The sequence below is a fragment of the Rhinoderma darwinii genome, chromosome 1 (assembly GCF_050947455.1).
Source record: "Rhinoderma darwinii isolate aRhiDar2 chromosome 1, aRhiDar2.hap1, whole genome shotgun sequence".
Taxonomy (NCBI): domain Eukaryota; kingdom Metazoa; phylum Chordata; class Amphibia; order Anura; family Rhinodermatidae; genus Rhinoderma; species Rhinoderma darwinii.
Window position 1 is genome coordinate 352177209 of NC_134687.1, and position 18079 is coordinate 352195287.

Sequence of the window (18079 nt, forward strand, 5' to 3'; positions counted from 1 at the left end):
CTTTGCACCAGGAACATCAATTCTTAGGATTATAGAAGTCCAAGGGGTTGTAATCCCACTGATCAGACATTTATCGCATATCAGATCAATATGTCAAAAATGTCTTTAGTCATAACGCCCCTTAAGGGTCAGGTCACACGTTGCATAAATACTGCGGATGTTCCGCAACAGAATTAGTTTGCGGAAAAATCCACAGCAAATACAGTAGCAGCAAAGTGGATGAGATAAAACAAATCTCATCCACACGCTGTGTGAATACTGAGTGGAAAAAACATTTAGAAATTGACCTGTGGTGTGGAATTTTATTCCGCAGCATGTCAATTGTATTTGCGTAAACGCTGCTTATTCATAGTGGGTTCTCCCCATTAAATTCAATGGGGAGGTAAAACCAGCAACAAATAGCAGTTGTTGCAGTTGTTGCGTGGTTGCGGCGGATTTCGCCACAAAATAAAAAATCTGTTCCTCCCTCCAGAGCGACCTCCTAGGATGACGTGTCATCCCATGTGACTGCTGCAGCAAATCACAGGCTGTAGTGGTGGTTACATGGGCTGAAACGTCATCCCAAGAGGCCGGCCTGGATGACGTCAGAGGGCCCAACTCCTGGGATGACGCTTCATTCCATGTGACTGCCGCTGCAGCCCATCACAGGCTGCAGCGGTCTCCTGGGATAAAACGTCATCCGAGGAGGCCGGCCTGCTAGCAAGCCAGCTAAGTGCTGCAGTTTTCCACAGCGGACATTTAGGGCGAAAAACTGTGACCACAGTTTAGTGCTGTTTTTCTCCAGGAATTCCCTGCAGCACACAGGGCGGATACGCTGCTTGTTTTTATGCAGCGTTTCAGCCCCGTCTGAACTCAGCCTAAATGTGAATAAAGGGACTCACATCTCACAAAGCTACTATTACATTTATACAGGCATGAAGTGTCAACAAACAAAAATTTTGTTTTTAGTGTTCATAAACTTTTTTCCACTAAACCAAATAAAGTAACTTAGTTTACACAGTGGAGATTTTCTGCAGATTTTGCATGCATTTTTTAAGCCAAAACCAGAATTGAATCCAGGAGAGGCCTTTCATTATATACTTCTTCTCTTTAGGTTAAGTTCCTGGTTTTGGCTTAAAAAATGAATGCAAAATCAGCAGCAAATCTGCTCTGTGTGAACAAGGCCTAAAAGTGTTGCAACAAGTAGTATTTATTTTCCACGTGTGTGTAGTTTATTTTGCTAAAGGGCTTTATTTTGTTTCTAGGAAAACGATAATAAGGTCCACACTTCTGTCGGAGGTAGATGTTGGGAGAATTTCCTGATGTATATCTCCAAGCTGTGGTATATGCCACTGTATAGGCATACAGAGACATACGTTGCCCACAGGACCCTATAGTAAAAAATGTATACCTTGCACTCAACGTTTCTTACTGTATGTCTCTGCATGGACTAGCATAGTCTACTCTGCTGTTCCATACAATGAAAAAGAAGGTATACCAATTCATACCGGCCCCATGTATGCCAAAACGTAAGTGCCCTATAAACACATTCAGTGTATACGCTGGGAGATTTTTCCTACTCATATGCTGGAAGTAGTTCACTAACGTATTGTGAACATAGCCTAAGGGCACGTTCAGACGTGGCATAATTTTTCCGCTGCAAATGTTGGTGCAGATTTGGGGCAATTACACAACGAATCTGCACCAACATTTGCATATTTGACAGGTAATTCAGATGTTGCAGAAAACACAGCGGACTTGCCACAGATTTCAGTTTTTGCATTGCAAAGGCTGAAATACGCAGTGAAATTCTGCTTCATCTCCGCAAAAGACAGTGCCTGCTGCGGACTGAAAATTTCACACCGCAGCCTATGGTCCGCAGTGGAGTTTTCCGCAACGTCTGCACGAAGATTACTAAAAAGGTGTGGAAACCAATGGACAAACTGTCTGCTAAGGATTTCCACTGTGAACTGTCCGCAGCGGAATTCCACAGCAATTCCGCCACGTCTGAATGTGCCCTAAGGCATTATTCACACGAACGTGTTTAACGTCCGTGATACGCGCGTAAAAATCACGTGCGTCGCACAGACCAATGTTAGTCAATGGGGCCATTCAGACATTATGTGATTTTCACGCAGCGTGTGTCCGCTGCATAAAACCCACGACATGTCCCATACTTGGGCATTTTTTGCGCATCACACGCAGCACACGGAAGCACTTCCGTGTGTCGCGCGTGATTCGCGCAACAGTAGATCAAGAAATGAGGGGAAAAATGAAACCACTTCCTTCATTTATTTTTCTAAACATCAAAACTGCTTGTCATAAGGCTGGCATATGCGTGAAAATCATGCCACGCAGCAAACACTTATGACACACGGAACTGCAACGCGCGCAAAATGCAGCGTTTTTTGCGCGCGCAAAACGCACACGATCATGTGAATAAGACCTAAGTCTTATGAAATGCCCTTTTATTCTATGTAAGGAATTTCTGGGTGTTAGGAACTTACCCTTAAACTTGTTGATCATCTCACAAGAAAATATCTGGGTTTGTGGCCCACTAGAAAGAGCAATAGAAAATATGAAGTTTTACTAAATGATCTAGGTATGTAAACTGTTGTATTTATATTAATCACAAATTTCATATGATTTCTTATGATACAATGTGATAACTCAATTCCACATTATAGTAGAGCAGCAATTTATAGGATTATTGGATAGCCCTACTGTTTTTATGTTTCTGCAATAAATTGACTTGTGCGGTATTAACATTAGTCCATATTCATTTGAAGTGGTATAAGGCTATGTTCACACCGTGTGATTTGGAGCCTGAAAAAAGGTCTCTAAAAACGCTTCAAATACACGTAAGAAACACACTCATTTTTTAAAGCTGTATTTCAATCAATACATTTATTTTGATTAGTATTTGAAGCGGGCTTTAGATGCTTTTTTTGTTTTACATGTTTTTTTGCCTCCTACGTGTGAAACAAAAATAAGTGCTGTATGCACTAATAACACATGTTACTAATATAGTTAATGTGAAGCTTAATCCAAGCATTTATTTATGCGTATTTCAGCAGTAAAATGCATCAAAATACACATAGAAAATATATCGTGTGAACAAGGCCTAAGGCTGGATTTATCAACAAGGTCTGCTAAGCTGAATCTTTTCTTCTTGACATTGTGTAAGACTCCGAATTTGCCTTCAGCATATAGTTGAAAGGTTTACTGTATCAAAAAGCACCTGTCATCCTAGGATATAGTTGGTATCTTTATCAGAAATACTACACAGTGATTTTTTTTTTATATACTGTATATATATATATATTTATATACACATTATACACTATATGTATCTATCGATAGATGATAGACAGACAGACAGACAGACAGACAGACAGATAGATAGATAGATAGATAGATATTGTGTGCTATATATATATATATATATATATATATATATATATATATATATAGATAGATAAATAGATATGTATATATAGATCTATAGATATATACGCTCATGAATATCTCATTATTAACAAAAATTAAGATGCTAGGAGAGGTAATTATTCCTGAATGGTTCACATGAACTGGTATGTATTTAATTATATGATCAAACGTAAAATGTTTTTTAAATGTTTTTGAACTTAACTTTTGAACACTTTGGAAAATAATTAAAAAATAATATTTAAGGCTTCATTCACATCTGCATCAGGGTCCCATTCTGACGTTCCGTCTGAGCTTTCCATCAGAACGGGACCCTGACTGAAACAAACGGAAACCTGACTGAATGAATAGTGTAGTCGACTACAGTATTGATTCCATCAAAACGACGGAAACCTTGCAAAACGGAGCCTAACGGAAACCATTGACACCGGATCCGTCATAATTGAAATCAGTGGTGATGCAAATGGAGACCTATGCTTTGTGTTAGTTTCAGTCAGGGTCCCGTTCTGACAGGAAGCTCCGACGGAACGTCAGAACGGGACCCTGACGCAGATGTGAACAAAGCCTAAGTGACACATTTTAGCCAGCTTTGAAAATATTGACATTCTCTTAACTGTTCACTTCTGATTGTCATTATAGGTCTTATCAATTATAAGCACATCTGAAACAACGTGAATTAGTAAATGGTAAATGCGAGTATAAAGAGTTTAGACTATTGGATAGTGAAAGCTAATAAGATCCTTTGGGATGGAAAGTCAATAACAATGATTTTAAACACGCATAGAATGTCAAAGGTACAAAGATTATTCTATTTATACAGCTTTGGTTCTTTAAATTCCACTTCTTTCTTTTTACATAAACTTAAAGGGAAACTATATATATGTGGTAAAAGGGAAAAAGTCTTACTTGCTCTCTTTAAGGCTCTGCAACAAAAATCTATTTTTCCTTTCCTATCTTGAGAAATGTTTTTAGCCATGATGAGTATATATAAGGGTGGTCTTGTCATTGCAGCTCTCACAACCGCACCATGTCATGCTCTGTATTTTAGCTGGAAATCTACATGCTGTTCTTCCAATCTGTTATTGTCCAAGGAAACTGAGCATTTTTTAATTATATAAGTTTATACACAAAATACCAGACTTCTTATGATTTCTTATTCGAGCTAACTAAATATAATACTAACCTTGAATGAAAAGAAAATTGTTAAGAATGGAAACATACTTGCGTATAGGCCCAGTCCTATAAACTATTAGGGCATGCCCACACGTGGCAGATTTCCTCCGCAGCTGTCCGCATCAATGCCGCACAGAATCTGCGTTGCAGATTCTGCGGCGGATCTGCCCAAAATGTGCAGTAAATTGATGCGGACTAGCTGCTGCGGACTGCGGTAAAAGTGCTTCCCTTCTTTCTATCAGTGCAGGATAGAGAGAAGGGACAGCACTTTCCCTAGTGAAAGTAAAATAATTTCATACTTACCGGCCGTTGTCTTGGTGACGCGTCCCTTTTTCGGCATCCAGCCAGACCTCCCTCAATGACGCGGCAGTCCATGTGACCGCTGCAGCCTGTGATTGGCTGCAGCCGTCACTTAGACTGAAACGTCATCCTGGGAAGCCGGACTGGAGACAGAAGCAGGGAGTTCTCGGTAAGTATGAACTTCTATTTTTTTGACAGGTTGCTGTATATTGGGATCGGTAGTCACTGTCCAGGGTGCAGAAACAGTTACTGCCGATGGCTTAACTCTTTCAGCACCCTGGACAGTGACTATTTACTGATGTCTCCTAGCAACACTCCCGTAATTACGGGAGCCCCATTGACTTCCTCAGTCTGGCTGTAGACCTAGAAATACATAGGTCCAGCCAGAATTAAGAAATGTCATGTCAAAAAAGCAAGACGCATCCGCAGCACACATAACATGACAGCTGACAGCTGCGGACAGCTGCGGACTTCATTGCGGAAATTAGAATCTCCATTGAAGTCAATGGAGAACTTCCGCAATGAGTCCGCAACCAGTCCGCCACTGGTCCGCAACATCCATTGTATGCTGCGGACACCAAATTCCGCACCGCAGCCTATGCTCCGCAGCGGAATTTTCAGCCTCGTCTAAACGAAGCCTTCTAAAAAGAAGTGAAAGGCAATGGGCAAACGGGTCCGCTGCGGATCAACGCTGCGGAGTGCCCGCAGCAGAATTCAAGAGCAATTCCGCCACGTGTGGCTTTGCCCTTAAGCCTTATTCAGATGGGGCTATTCAGACGGCTGTTGTTTTAACGGGCTGTGTGAAGAGCCCGTGAAAAAATAGGACATGCCTTATTTTTGTCTGTTTTCACAGATACCTCAATAGACTTAAATCTATGAGGGATCCATGAAAACGAGTCCCACTAATCGGCCGTGAAAAAAGGAATGTTTTTCACGGCCGATTCCAAACACGTTTGTGTGAATAAAGCTTTATGTAGCATTTTTCTAGGATAGTAGTTCTGCTGCTGGAGTTTAGTAAGACAAAAAAATGTCACTCACTTGACAGTCTGTTTGCGGAAAATCCTTTGACCACAGTTGATTGAGGAGACCACTTGTGAACAGTTATTACCATTCGTGGAACACTCAAGAACTGATAGTTTCCCCTGCAGTGCCACCCGGACATGCTGGTTCCTCCAATGTACAGTAGGAGCTGTTTTTGTACTGGCTTCCCTAATATTCTAATTCCACTGTTAAATAAGTGGTTATCCAAAGAATATTTCATATTTGATGACGGCTAAAAGACTGTATTATGTTTTCTTAACCCCTTCAGGACCTAGCCTATTTTGGCCTTCAGGACGCCAAATATGACATGTGTCCCTTTATATGTTAGTTTATATGGAATACTTTTACTTATCCAAGTGATTTTGAGATTGGATTTCATGACACGTTGTACTTAGTGGCAAATTTTGGTTCATTTATTTCATCTTTATTTTAAAAAATTAGCATTTTCCTATGTTTAAAATCCTCTGCTTCTAAAATGATACGCACAAATAACTAAATAAATATAAAAGACAATAAGATTGTCCCGGAGCTTTCTATTCATATTACATTTTCATCTCATCTGCCCTTTAGATGGAAAAAAAATAGGTAAATATGCCCTCGTGTGTCAGTCCAGACTTGAGTTTTGTTCTTCTAGTCTCTTCCTTCAGTGTCTTCTCCTTAGGATCTCTCTCTAGATGCTGTGGTCTGCAAACAGGTTATCCACCTCTCCTCCTGTATACACGCTTTCAAAACACACATCCTATGGACCTCTCAGTGTAATTAGCCAGTATACCTGTGTCAGAGCTCAAAACACTGCACAGAACCTAATAAGATTTATGCAGTTCATGTGTTACAAACGCGGCAATACCTGTTAAGGTTTTTTTTACCCTTTTCCCAATTATAAAGGAATTGGTTAGAAAAAAGAGCAATTCTTATTTTTAGTACTTAAAACTTTTATTTACTTATTTTTCTAAAATTTTCTTTTAACCCATTAGGGGACTAAAAGGCCTGATATCTGCTGTAATGTATCATAACAGCGTAATAGGCTTCTGTGCATGGCCAGCCAGGAGGCTTTTGTTAGGCTTTCTGGTTGCCATAGCAACCATCGGCATGCTGCAATCACTCGCAGGGGTGCCTAACGTGTACAAAGGGAGTCCCCACAATCTGTCAACCACTTATATTTCGCAGTCGCTATTGACCCCTATGTAGGCTCCATATGTCAGGTCAGTTGTCCCTGTATTCAGCTCTAGAAGGGGCAGATACTAGCTGCTATAATGTACCCTATACACTGCACACACAGAGAAGAGATCCTATCTCTCACACACATATACACATACAGACACACAAGCCGCAGCAATTAGCAGTATATCTATGAAAGCAGCTCTTAGGTGAGACAGTAGAACACTTACTAGAAGAAGCAGCAGTGGCTGTGTGTGTCTCTGCTTCTATCTCTATACATCAGCTCCCTCCTCCTACTCCCCCCTCTCCTCTATGTAGATATCTGTATGCTGCAGCTGTAAATTGATTTGTCAGTGCAGCTGGAAATTCGTCTCATCTCTGCCTCCTGTGTAGGGATTATAGCAGTCAATTGAGAGTGTACCTGTATGGTCAGTGCATGAGGCAGAAGAGAGGGTGCAAAGAGTCTGATAAGTGGAGAGAGAAGCATTTTTCTGTAGTATAATACAGGGTGATTCAAAAAGGATGGAGCAAAAGTAAAGGCCTGACTTGCAGGGCTGATTGTAAGAGGACAAATTCACTGGCAGGCTTGTGTTCTGCGATGAGACTACATTTCACCTCAGTGAGAAGGTCAATCGCCACAACGTTATAATTTTGGGCTCAGAAAAACCATGTGTCCTTATCAAGCACATAAGTGAACGTGTTTTGTGAAATGAGCAGGCTCAAAGTCTACGGTCCCTTCTTATTTGTCGGGGATAGTGTGACTGGCCACTCCTACCTGGACATGTTAAAGGAAAGGCTTATGCCACAGATAGAGGAAGATCTGCTAAACGTAGTCTATCAACAGGATGGTGCACCTCCACATTTCCATTTGGATGTTCGCCGATACCTGAATGAAACTGTACCGGAACGTTGGATCAGCCACACCGGAAACAATGATTCACAAACGTTGCACTGGCCTCCACGATCACCAGATCTAACCCCCTGCAACTTCTTTCTGTGGTGCTACAGCAAGTTCAATGTGTATCTGAACGACCGGAGACAACGAATCACTGAAACAGTGGTGTCCATATCCGAGGATATACTGGAACATGTCTGTACGGAACTGGACTAGACATCTGCCGTGTCACCAATGGAAATCACTTTGAACATTTGTAGTGTATAGGTAAAATTTAGATAGTGTGTATTTTCATGTTAATAAATTTGTGTTATATTCTATCGGTTATGAATACTAAGGCTATACTTTTGCACCATCCTTTTTGAATCACCCTGTATATTATAAAGTTCCTTATCTACACTTGTACTAATAATTTATGGAAAAAAATTAAGCAAGTAACTTTAAGTTAAAAGAAAGTTAAAATAAAATATACAGCTATTGTTTTGTTTAGTAATTTGTTTTTTAACCATCATTATAAGTGTAAATGATTATGATGACGATGAAAGGATTTTTTTGGCAATGATACAAGTGTAACCAAAACAAATGGATTGTATTAAACTGCAATTTTCCTATACTATACTATACATTATATTAGACCGAAAACCTACATACACAAACATTGAATAAAAGATACAGTAATCTAGTTTTCAGACACTCACAATAATGACCACCAACACAAATACTGTAACACCAGCATTCTTACCCTGATTATTAAAATGGCATATTCATTTTTCACTTCTAAAGTTTACCATGCTTCTGTTATGTTATCTCATGAAACCCTACCGTGCCTGGCCTTTTCACAAACTCAGCTTTTCTTGACCTACTTTGCAAAGTGTGAATATTAGCAGAAATGTGAGACAACAGTATATCTACTTAAAATATATATATTTTCCAACAATCTTTTTCGGCTCTCATAAAAGGGCTACAAAATATTTGTAGGTTAGTTCTGAATCATTAAAAAGAACTTCGCCTCCTGATTATGTTTGTACATTGCTGAATGAGAAATTTTTGATCAAATATTAATTCATTACATGTTGAACTTTTCTCTTATAGGCCATATCTGTTCACAGAATAAAATTTACTCGTTTTAATTTCTAATCTCTTAGTATAGACAATGTTTCACTTATTATAGCATAGGCACTTATCTTAGAGCACCTCTTTGATTGCTCCATAGATATTACCCCACTGGTATATCAATAGATACGTTTGTTACATGACCATAAGAAACATTAATAATTTTATTTTAAAATGTCTGTGGCTCCCTTGCCTACAGGACGGATGTGCACCTGCAGTGGTTGCAGATATGGTACAGTATGTCTATCTCTGCAGTCACCTGGAATGGGACCAAGTATTCACAAACATATATTTGTATGCCCCTTCTCTTCTCTTCGTATCATTTCATGGCTGTGAGTCTTATGTATGTTACTCACATAAGTATTCTGCAACACGTTCTGTGTATAATTCAGAGGCATAGTTAGGTTCTCCTGCAACCTGGGCAAAGATTCAGCTTGGTGCCCCCCCAAACTCTTTCCCGACATCTCCTTCCCACTCACCATGTTTGCTTTCTCAACCAATCAATGAGGTGTAACTTTTTTTTCACTTTTATTTTAACCCCTTCGCGCTCAGGTCAGTAATAATACGTCCTGCTAAGTAGAACGTTCGCGCTCAGGTCAGTACTATTACTGACCTGAGTAAACACGGCGCCATTTAATCCCGGCGCGTGTTTGAGCTGTGATACCTGCTGTTTCCGACAGCAGGCTATCACAGCTTAGTGTGCAGGGACCGATCGCGGTGGTCCCCGCCGATTAACCCCTTAGAAGCCGCGTTCAATAGCGATCGCGGCTTCTAAGGGGTTAAGCTGCCATCGCCGGCCTGCTACACGATAGTACTATGGCAACCAGAATCCTAACAATGGACTCTGGCTACGCCATCGACGGAAGCCTAGTGGGTCCCGACAAAATCAGGACCCACTATGCTTGCTGTCAGCGAACAGCTGACAGCTCTAATACACTGCACTACGCATGTAGTGCAGTGTATTAGAATAGCGATCAGAGCCTCCTGCCCTCATGTCCCCTAGTGGGACAAAGTAAAAAAAGTGTAAAAAAGTGTAAAAAAGTAAAAAAAAGTTGTGTAAAAATAAGAAAATAAAAGATTTAAAAGTAATAAAAGTAAAAGTCCCCCTTTTTCCCTTATCAGTTCTTTATTATTAATAAAAATATATAAATAAACAAATAAACTATACATAATTGGTATCGCCGCGTCCGTAACGTCCTGAACTACAAAACGATGTCGTTATTTATCCCGCGCGGTGAACGCCGTAAGAGAAAATAATAATAAACTGTACCACAATCACAATTGTTTGGTCACTTCACCTCCCAAAAAATGGAATAAAAAGAGATCAAAAAGTCGCATGTACCGAAAAATGGTACTGATCGAAACTACAGTTCGTTACGCAAAAAATAAGTCCTCGCACGACTTTCCTGATGGAAAAATAAAACAGTTATGGCTCTTAGAATAAGGTAACACAAAAAATAAATTATATTTTACAAAATGTATTTTATTGTGCAAACGCCATAAGACATAAAAAAAAACTATAAACATCTGGTATCGCCGTAATCGTATCGCCCCGCAGAATAAAGTGAATATGTCATTTATAGCGCACGGTGAACGCTGTAAAAAAAATTGAATAAAAAACAATAGTAAAATTGCTGTTTTTTTAGTCACCACGCCACCTAAAATTAGAATAAAAACTGATCAAAAAGTCGCATGCACCCCAAGAAAACGACAATGGATTCCTCAAGGTCTCTAGTTTCCAAAAAGGGGTCACTTTTGGGGGGTTTCCACTGTTTTAGCACCACAAGACCTCTTCAAACCGGACATGGTGCCTAATAAATTAAATTAAATTAATTAAATGTCACCTCTACTTTGCTCTAAATTCCTGTGAAACGCCTAAAGGGTTAATAAACTTTTTAAATGCTGTTGTGAATACTTTGAGGGGTCTAGTTTCTGAAATGGGGTGTTTGATAAGGGTGTCTAATATATGGGCCCCTCAAAGCAACTTCAGAACTGAGCTGGAAACTAAAAAATAAAATAAAAATGAGGCAATACTTCGCTTCTTACATTATACTCATAATGAGCCGTGCCCACCCCGAGATGACCCCAGTTTTGACCGTTTGTATAAACGGAGACCCCTATTAGACCATTTCAGTGCCCGGTTTTCCCAAGCATTCACCCCCGAGAAGTGTATTTCTATAGATGAATCCCTGGTACATTTGAAAGGGAGGCTTCAATTCCGCGAGTACCTGCCGGGTAAGAGGGCAAGGTATGGCGTGAAGATGTATAAGCTGTGCGAGAGTGCATCCGGGTATACCTACAAATTTAGGATATATGAAGGGAAAGACACCAGTTCTCAGCCCCCAGAATGCCCCCCCTTACTGGGAGTTAATACAAAAATTGTGTGGGATTTGGTGCACCCACTGCTGGACCAGGGTTACCACCTCTACCTGGGTAATTTTTATACCAGCGTCCCACTCTTCAACTGCCTGGCACTGCTAGAAGAAACCTGAGAGGCCTCCCTACGACTCTGCTTGGGCAAACACTCAGAAGGGGTGAGAGCAGGGCACAATCTAGCAGCAACATATTGTGTGTCAAGTACAAGACCAGGGAGATGCCACACCAGTACCCATGTACCTGTACGAGGTACCAGTACAGGGACCCCCAAACTAGACTGCATCCTGGACTACAATAGGTACATGGGAGGGGTGGACTTGTCAGATCAAGTCCTGAAGCCTTACAGTACTTCTGGAAGCGGGGCCACAGGCATCGTACCAGGGCAACACTTTTTAGGAGAAGTTCCCCAAACTGGCAAGAAGGGAAAAAGTCAAAAGAGGTGCAGAGTCTGCTATAAGAGGGGGATAAGGAAGGACACAATATATCAATGTGACGCGTGTCCCGAAAAACCAGAGCTCTGTATGAAAGAGTGTTTTCAAATTTATCATCCATCCCTATATTTTTAATTTACCCCAGTTTTACTCGCTCTGATCCACTTCGCACAGCTTACCCCTCCTCATCTTTCCCCTCTGAGCCCTGCTGTGTGCCCAGGCAGCTGATAACAGCCACATATAGGGTATTGCCGTACCCAGGAGAGCCAACATTACAGTTTATGAGGTGTATATCTCCGGTGGCGTATGCTAGGCACAATATATCGGACACTGAATTGGCATATATGTATAGAAAATTGCAAATTTCACTCTGCACCAACTGCTGCACATTATCTTTTACACAATACCTGTGGGGTCAAAATGCTCACTACACCTCTAGATGAATGCCTTAAGGGGTGTAGATTTTAAGGGCATGACCACACGTGGCGGATTTCCTCCGCAACTGTCCGCATCAATGCCGCACCTAATCCGGGTTGCCGATTACGGCTGCGGATCTGCCCAAAATGTGCAGTAAATTGATGCGGACTAGCTGCTGCGGACTGCGGTAAAAGTGCTTCCCTTCTCTCTATCAGTGCAGGATAGAGAGAAGGGCCAGCACTTTCCCTAGTGAAAATAAACAAATTTCATACTTACCGGCCGTTGTCTTGGTGACGTGTCCCTCTTTCGGCATCCAGCCCGACCTCCCTGGATGACGCGGCAGTCCATGTGACCGCTGCAGCCTGTGATTGGCTGCAGCCGTCACTTAGACTGAAACGTCATCCTGGGAAGCCGGACTGGAGACAGAAGCAGGGAGTTCTCGGTAAGTATGAACTTCTATTTTTTGACAGGTTGCTGTATATTGGGATCGGTAGTCACTGTCCAGGGTGCAGAAACAGTTACTGCCGATCGCTTAACTCTTTCAGCACCCTGGACAGTGACTATTTACTGACGTCTCCTAGCAACGCTCCCGTAATTACGGGAGCCCCATTGACTTCCTCAGTCTGGCTGTAGACCTAGAAATACATAGGTCCAGCCAGAATGAAGAAATGTCATGTCAAAAAAGCAAGACGCATCCGCAGCACACATAACGTGCATGACAGTTGCGGACTTCATTGCGGAACTTAGAATCTCCATTGAAGTCAATGCAGAAATTCCGCCATGAGTCCGCCACTGCTCCGCAACAGACAGAGCATGCTGCGGACACCAAATTCCGCTCCGCAGCCTATGCTCCGCAGCGGAATTTTACGCATCGTCTAAACGAACACTTCTAAATAGAAGTGGAAGTCAATGCAGAAACGGCTCCGCTGCGGATTAACGCTGCGGAGTGTCCGCAGCGTAATTCAAGTGAAATTCCGCCACGTGTGAACCCAGCCTAAAACAGGGTCACTTCTTGGGGGTTTCAACTGTACTGGTACCTTAGGGGCTTCTGCGTACAAGACTTAGCACAAGAAAAGCTCCAGTAGGCCAAATGGTGGTCCTTTCCTTCTGAGCCCTGCCGTGTGCCCAGGCAGCTAATAACAGCCACATGTAGGGTATTGCCGTACCCGGGAGAGCCCACATTACAGTTTATGGGGTGTATGTCTCCGGTGGCACATGCTGGGCACAATATATCGGACACTGACATGGCATATATATAGAAAATTGCAAATCTCACTCTGCACCATCTGCTGCGCATTATCTTTTACACAATACCTGTGGGGTCAAAATGCTCACTACACCTCTAGATGAATTCCTTAAGGGGTGTCGTTTTTAAAACGGGGTCACTTCTCGGGGGTTTCAACTGTACTGATACCTCAGGGGCTTCTGCACACACGACTTAGCACCAGAAAATTCCCAGTAGGCCACATGGTGGTCCTTTCCTTCTGAGCCCTCCCATGGGCATAAACGGCAGTTTATCACCACAAATAGGGTATTGCCACACTCAGGACAAATTGGGCAACAAAATGCGGTATTTTATTCCTTGTGAAAATAAGAAATTTTGAGCCAAAACTACCTCTTATTGGAAAAAATATATATTTTTTTAATTCACAGCCCAATTCAAATAAATTCTGTGAAAAAACTGTGGGGTCTAAATGGTCACAACACCCATAAATAAATTCTTTGAGGGGTGTAGTTTCCAAAATGGGGTGACTTCTGGTGGGTTTCCATTGCTTTGATACCTTTGGGGCTCTGCAAATGCGACATGGCACCCGAAAACCAATCCAGCAAAATCTGGGCTCCAAAGAACACATAGCGCTCCTTTCCTTCTGAGGCCTCCCATGGGCCCAAACGGCAGTTTATCACCACAAATGGGGTATTGCCGCACTCAGGACAAATTGGGCAACAAATTGGGGTATTTTATTCCTTGTGAAAATAAGAAACTTTGAGCCAAAACTACCTCTTATTGGAAAAAATTACATTTTTTTGAATTCACAGCCCAATTCAAATAAATTCTGTGAAAAAACTGTGGAGTCTAAATGGTCACAACACCCATAAATGAATTCCTTGAGGGGTGTAGTTTCCAAAATGGGGTCACTTCTGGTTGGTTTCCATTGCTTTGATACCTTTGGGGCTCTGCAAATGCGACATGGCACCCGAAAACCAATCCAGCAAAATCTGTGCTCCAAAGAACACATAGCGCTCCTTTCCTTCTAATACCTCCCATGGGCCCAAACGGCAGTTTATGGCCACAAATAGGGTATTGCCGCACTCAGGACAAATTTGGCAACAAAATGGGGTATTTTATTCGTTGTGAAAATAAGACATTTTGAGCCAAAACTACATCTTATTGGAAAAAAGTTTTTTTTTTTAAATTTACAGCCCAATTCAAATAAGTTCTGTGAAAAAACTGTGGGGTCTAAATGGTCACAACACCCATAAATAAATTCCTTGAGGGGTTTTGTTTCCAAAATGGGGTCACTTTTAGTGGGTTTCCATTGCTTTGATACCTCTGAGGCTCTGCAAATGCGACATGGCACCCGAAAACCAATCCAGCAAAATCTGGACTCCAACAAACACATAGCGCTCCTTTCCTTCTGAGGCCTCCCATGGGCCCAAACAGCAGTTTATCACCACAAATGGGGTATTGCCGCACTCAGGACAAATTGGGCAACAAAATGGGGCATTTTGTTCCCTGTGAAAAAAAGAAATTCTGATCAAAAATGACATCTTATTGGAAAAATTTTAATTTCACAGCCCAATTCAAATACGCGCTGTGAAAAAACTACGGGGTCAAAATGGTAACAATAACCATAAATTAATTCCTTGAGGGGTGCAGTTTCCAAAATGGGGTCAGTTTTGGGGGATTCCTACTGTTTTGGCACCTCAACACCTCTCCAAACCTGGCATGCTGCCTAAAATATATGCTAATAAAAAAGCACCACCAAAATGCACTAGGTGCTTCTTTGCTTCTGGGGCTTGTGTTTTAGTCCACGAGCGCACTAGAGCCACATGTGGGACATTTCTAAAAACTGAAGAATCTGGACAATACATATTTAGTTGTGTTTCTCTGGTAAAACCTTCTTTGTTACAGAAAAAAAATAGAATAAAATTGAAATTCAGAAATAAAAACGAAATTTGCAAATTTCACCTCCACTTTGCTTTAATTCCTGTGAAATGCCTGAAGGGTTAAAAAACTTTCTAAATGCTGTTTTGAATACTTTGAGGGGTCTAGTTTTTTAAATGGGGTGCTTTATGGGAGTTTCTAATACATAGGCCCCTCAAAGCCACTTCAGAACTGAACAGGTACCTTAAAAAAAAGGCTTTTGAAATTTTCTTAAAAATATGAGAAATTGCTGTTTATGTTCTAAGCCTTGTAATGTCCAAGAAAAATAAAATAATGTTCAAAAAACGATGCCAATCTAAAGTAGACATATGGGAAATGTGAACTAGTGACTATTGTGGGTGGTATAACCGTCTGTTTTTCAAGCAGATGCATTTAAATTCTGAAAAATGCTATTTTTTCTAAATTTTCTCTAAATTTTGCAATTTTTCTCAAATAAAGACTGAATATATCGACCAAATTTTACCACGAACATGAAGCCCAAAGTGTCATGAGAAAACATTCTCGGAATCGCTTGGATAGGTTTAAGCATTCCGACGTTATTACCACATAAAGTGAAATATGTCAGATTTGAAAAATGGGCTCTGAGCCTTAAGGCCCAAACTAGGCTGCATCCTTAAGGGGTTAATGTAGCCATTTGTACATTTTACAAGCAGTATAGTTCTATGTGCGGTCCTCGTTTCACGGATCCGTGATATGCAGCCGTATAATTGACAACGGATGTGTGCCTTAGGCCTCATGCCCACTTCAGTTTTTTTCATCAGGGTGCTATCCGTTGTTTGAACAGATAGCACCCTGACACATTCATTTCAATGGGGCCATGCACACTTCCGTTGTTTTAACGGAACCGTGCCGCCGTTCTCTCAAAAATAGGGCAGGTCCTACACCTGCCCGTTTTTGACGGAACAGTCTCGGCCTTTGCATTGATTTGGTCCGTGAAACAGACTGCACACGGAAGCCATCCATGTGAGGTCCATGATTCACGGAACCGTCATTAGCGGCAGTACAACGGCCGACGGAAGTGTGCATGAGGCCATATAGTCAAATCCTTCCTCCCCACCAAAACAATTTATACAGAATCCCCTCACCCCACAAATATTTACAGTCAAATCCCCCCTCCCACACAAAAACGATTTATAAACAAACACACACCTCCACACACACCTCCACACACACACACACACACACACACACACACACTGTATACACACACACACACACACACACACAGTATATACACACACACAGTATACACACACACAGTATACATACACACACACTGTATATACACACAAACACACACTGTATACTCACACACACTGTATATACACACACACACACACACACACACACACACACACTGTATATACACACACGCACTGTATATATACACACACACACACACACTGTATATACACACACACACTGTATATATACACATATATATATATATATATATATATATATATATATATATATATATATATATATATAAAACTATATACACATATATATATATATATATATATATATATATATATATTTATTTATACACACACGCACACACACACACACTTGTACTTATTAGTCCGGAGCTCTGTGGAGGAATCTTCATGCTGTCAGCAGTCACACGTTGCAGGCAGGAAGAGAGCTGTGTGTAAGACTGCTCCTCCCCAGCCCTCTCTTCCTCCATCCTCCCTGCCTGTCTGCTAGCTGGGGCTGAACACTTCAATGGTGTTCTCCTCACAGGCAGAGTGTTTGGCTGGCTGCATTATATGACGTCACATGTGACGTATAATGCAGCCGCTGGAGCACACACACTCTGTCTGTGCAGGAGAACATCGTGCATTACATTTACACAGCTCCCACTCCTGTCCCATGCGCTGCCCATGGCAATAAATGTCTATGGGGGTACCGGCTCGGCCGGCACATGCCTCCACTCCCCAGGTCGGCGTCCCCCCTTCCTTCCCTTGTAGCTGTGCCTGCCCTGCACATGCCCCGCCTGCTCCCCTAGCTACGCCCCTGGTATAACTGAACTAGTACACAAAGAAAAAGTACTTACAGAAGTACTGTAAGAACACCCACAAGACAGCCCACATCCACAAAATAGCTAGAAATGTATTCTCCTGCTTCTAGAGCTTCCATGTATTTCAGTAGTGAGCAAAGAAGACAAAGGAGGGAATATAATACTTTTTCTACACCAGTTTTCTGGGGGCGTAGGTAAGTGGAAGTGGTGGGGCAACCCACGGGCCGACACATTTTTCATAATTTACGCCAGAAAATGGTGTAACTTATGGTGCAAATCTAAGTCAGCTCATGGCTGGCATAGATTTGACTAATTTATTAAGAATCTTTCTCTTTATTTATATTAAACTGGCGTTTCATATACCAGTCTTAATATACAGATCGCTGGAGTAAGATGCATCCAATTTATTAAGAGGCATGTGTCTTAATAAATTAGATGCATCATTGCGCTTTTTGTGTTATTTGCAACTTTATTTTCTGGTGTAGAAAAGTTTATAAATTACTCCCATAGTGTGGGAGAAAACAGTTATAAAATTATGGTGAGACACTGAGGGGGAATTA

At 41.4% G+C, this 18079-nt stretch overlaps 1 protein-coding gene across 10 annotated transcripts in view; it reads right to left on the reverse strand.

Annotated features, from left to right (window-relative positions):
- LINGO2 (leucine rich repeat and Ig domain containing 2) overlaps nt 1–18079 on the reverse strand; it is a 1254957-nt gene that overhangs the window by 842698 nt on the left and 394180 nt on the right. Inside the window, exon 4 of one of the 10 annotated variants that reach the window (XM_075826589.1) lies at nt 2487–2536. The exons of the other annotated variants lie outside the window; for them this stretch is intronic. The gene's annotated coding sequence lies outside the window, so the exon portion shown is untranslated. The remainder of the gene's footprint in view (nt 1–2486; nt 2537–18079) is intronic. 10 annotated transcript variants of the gene reach the window in all.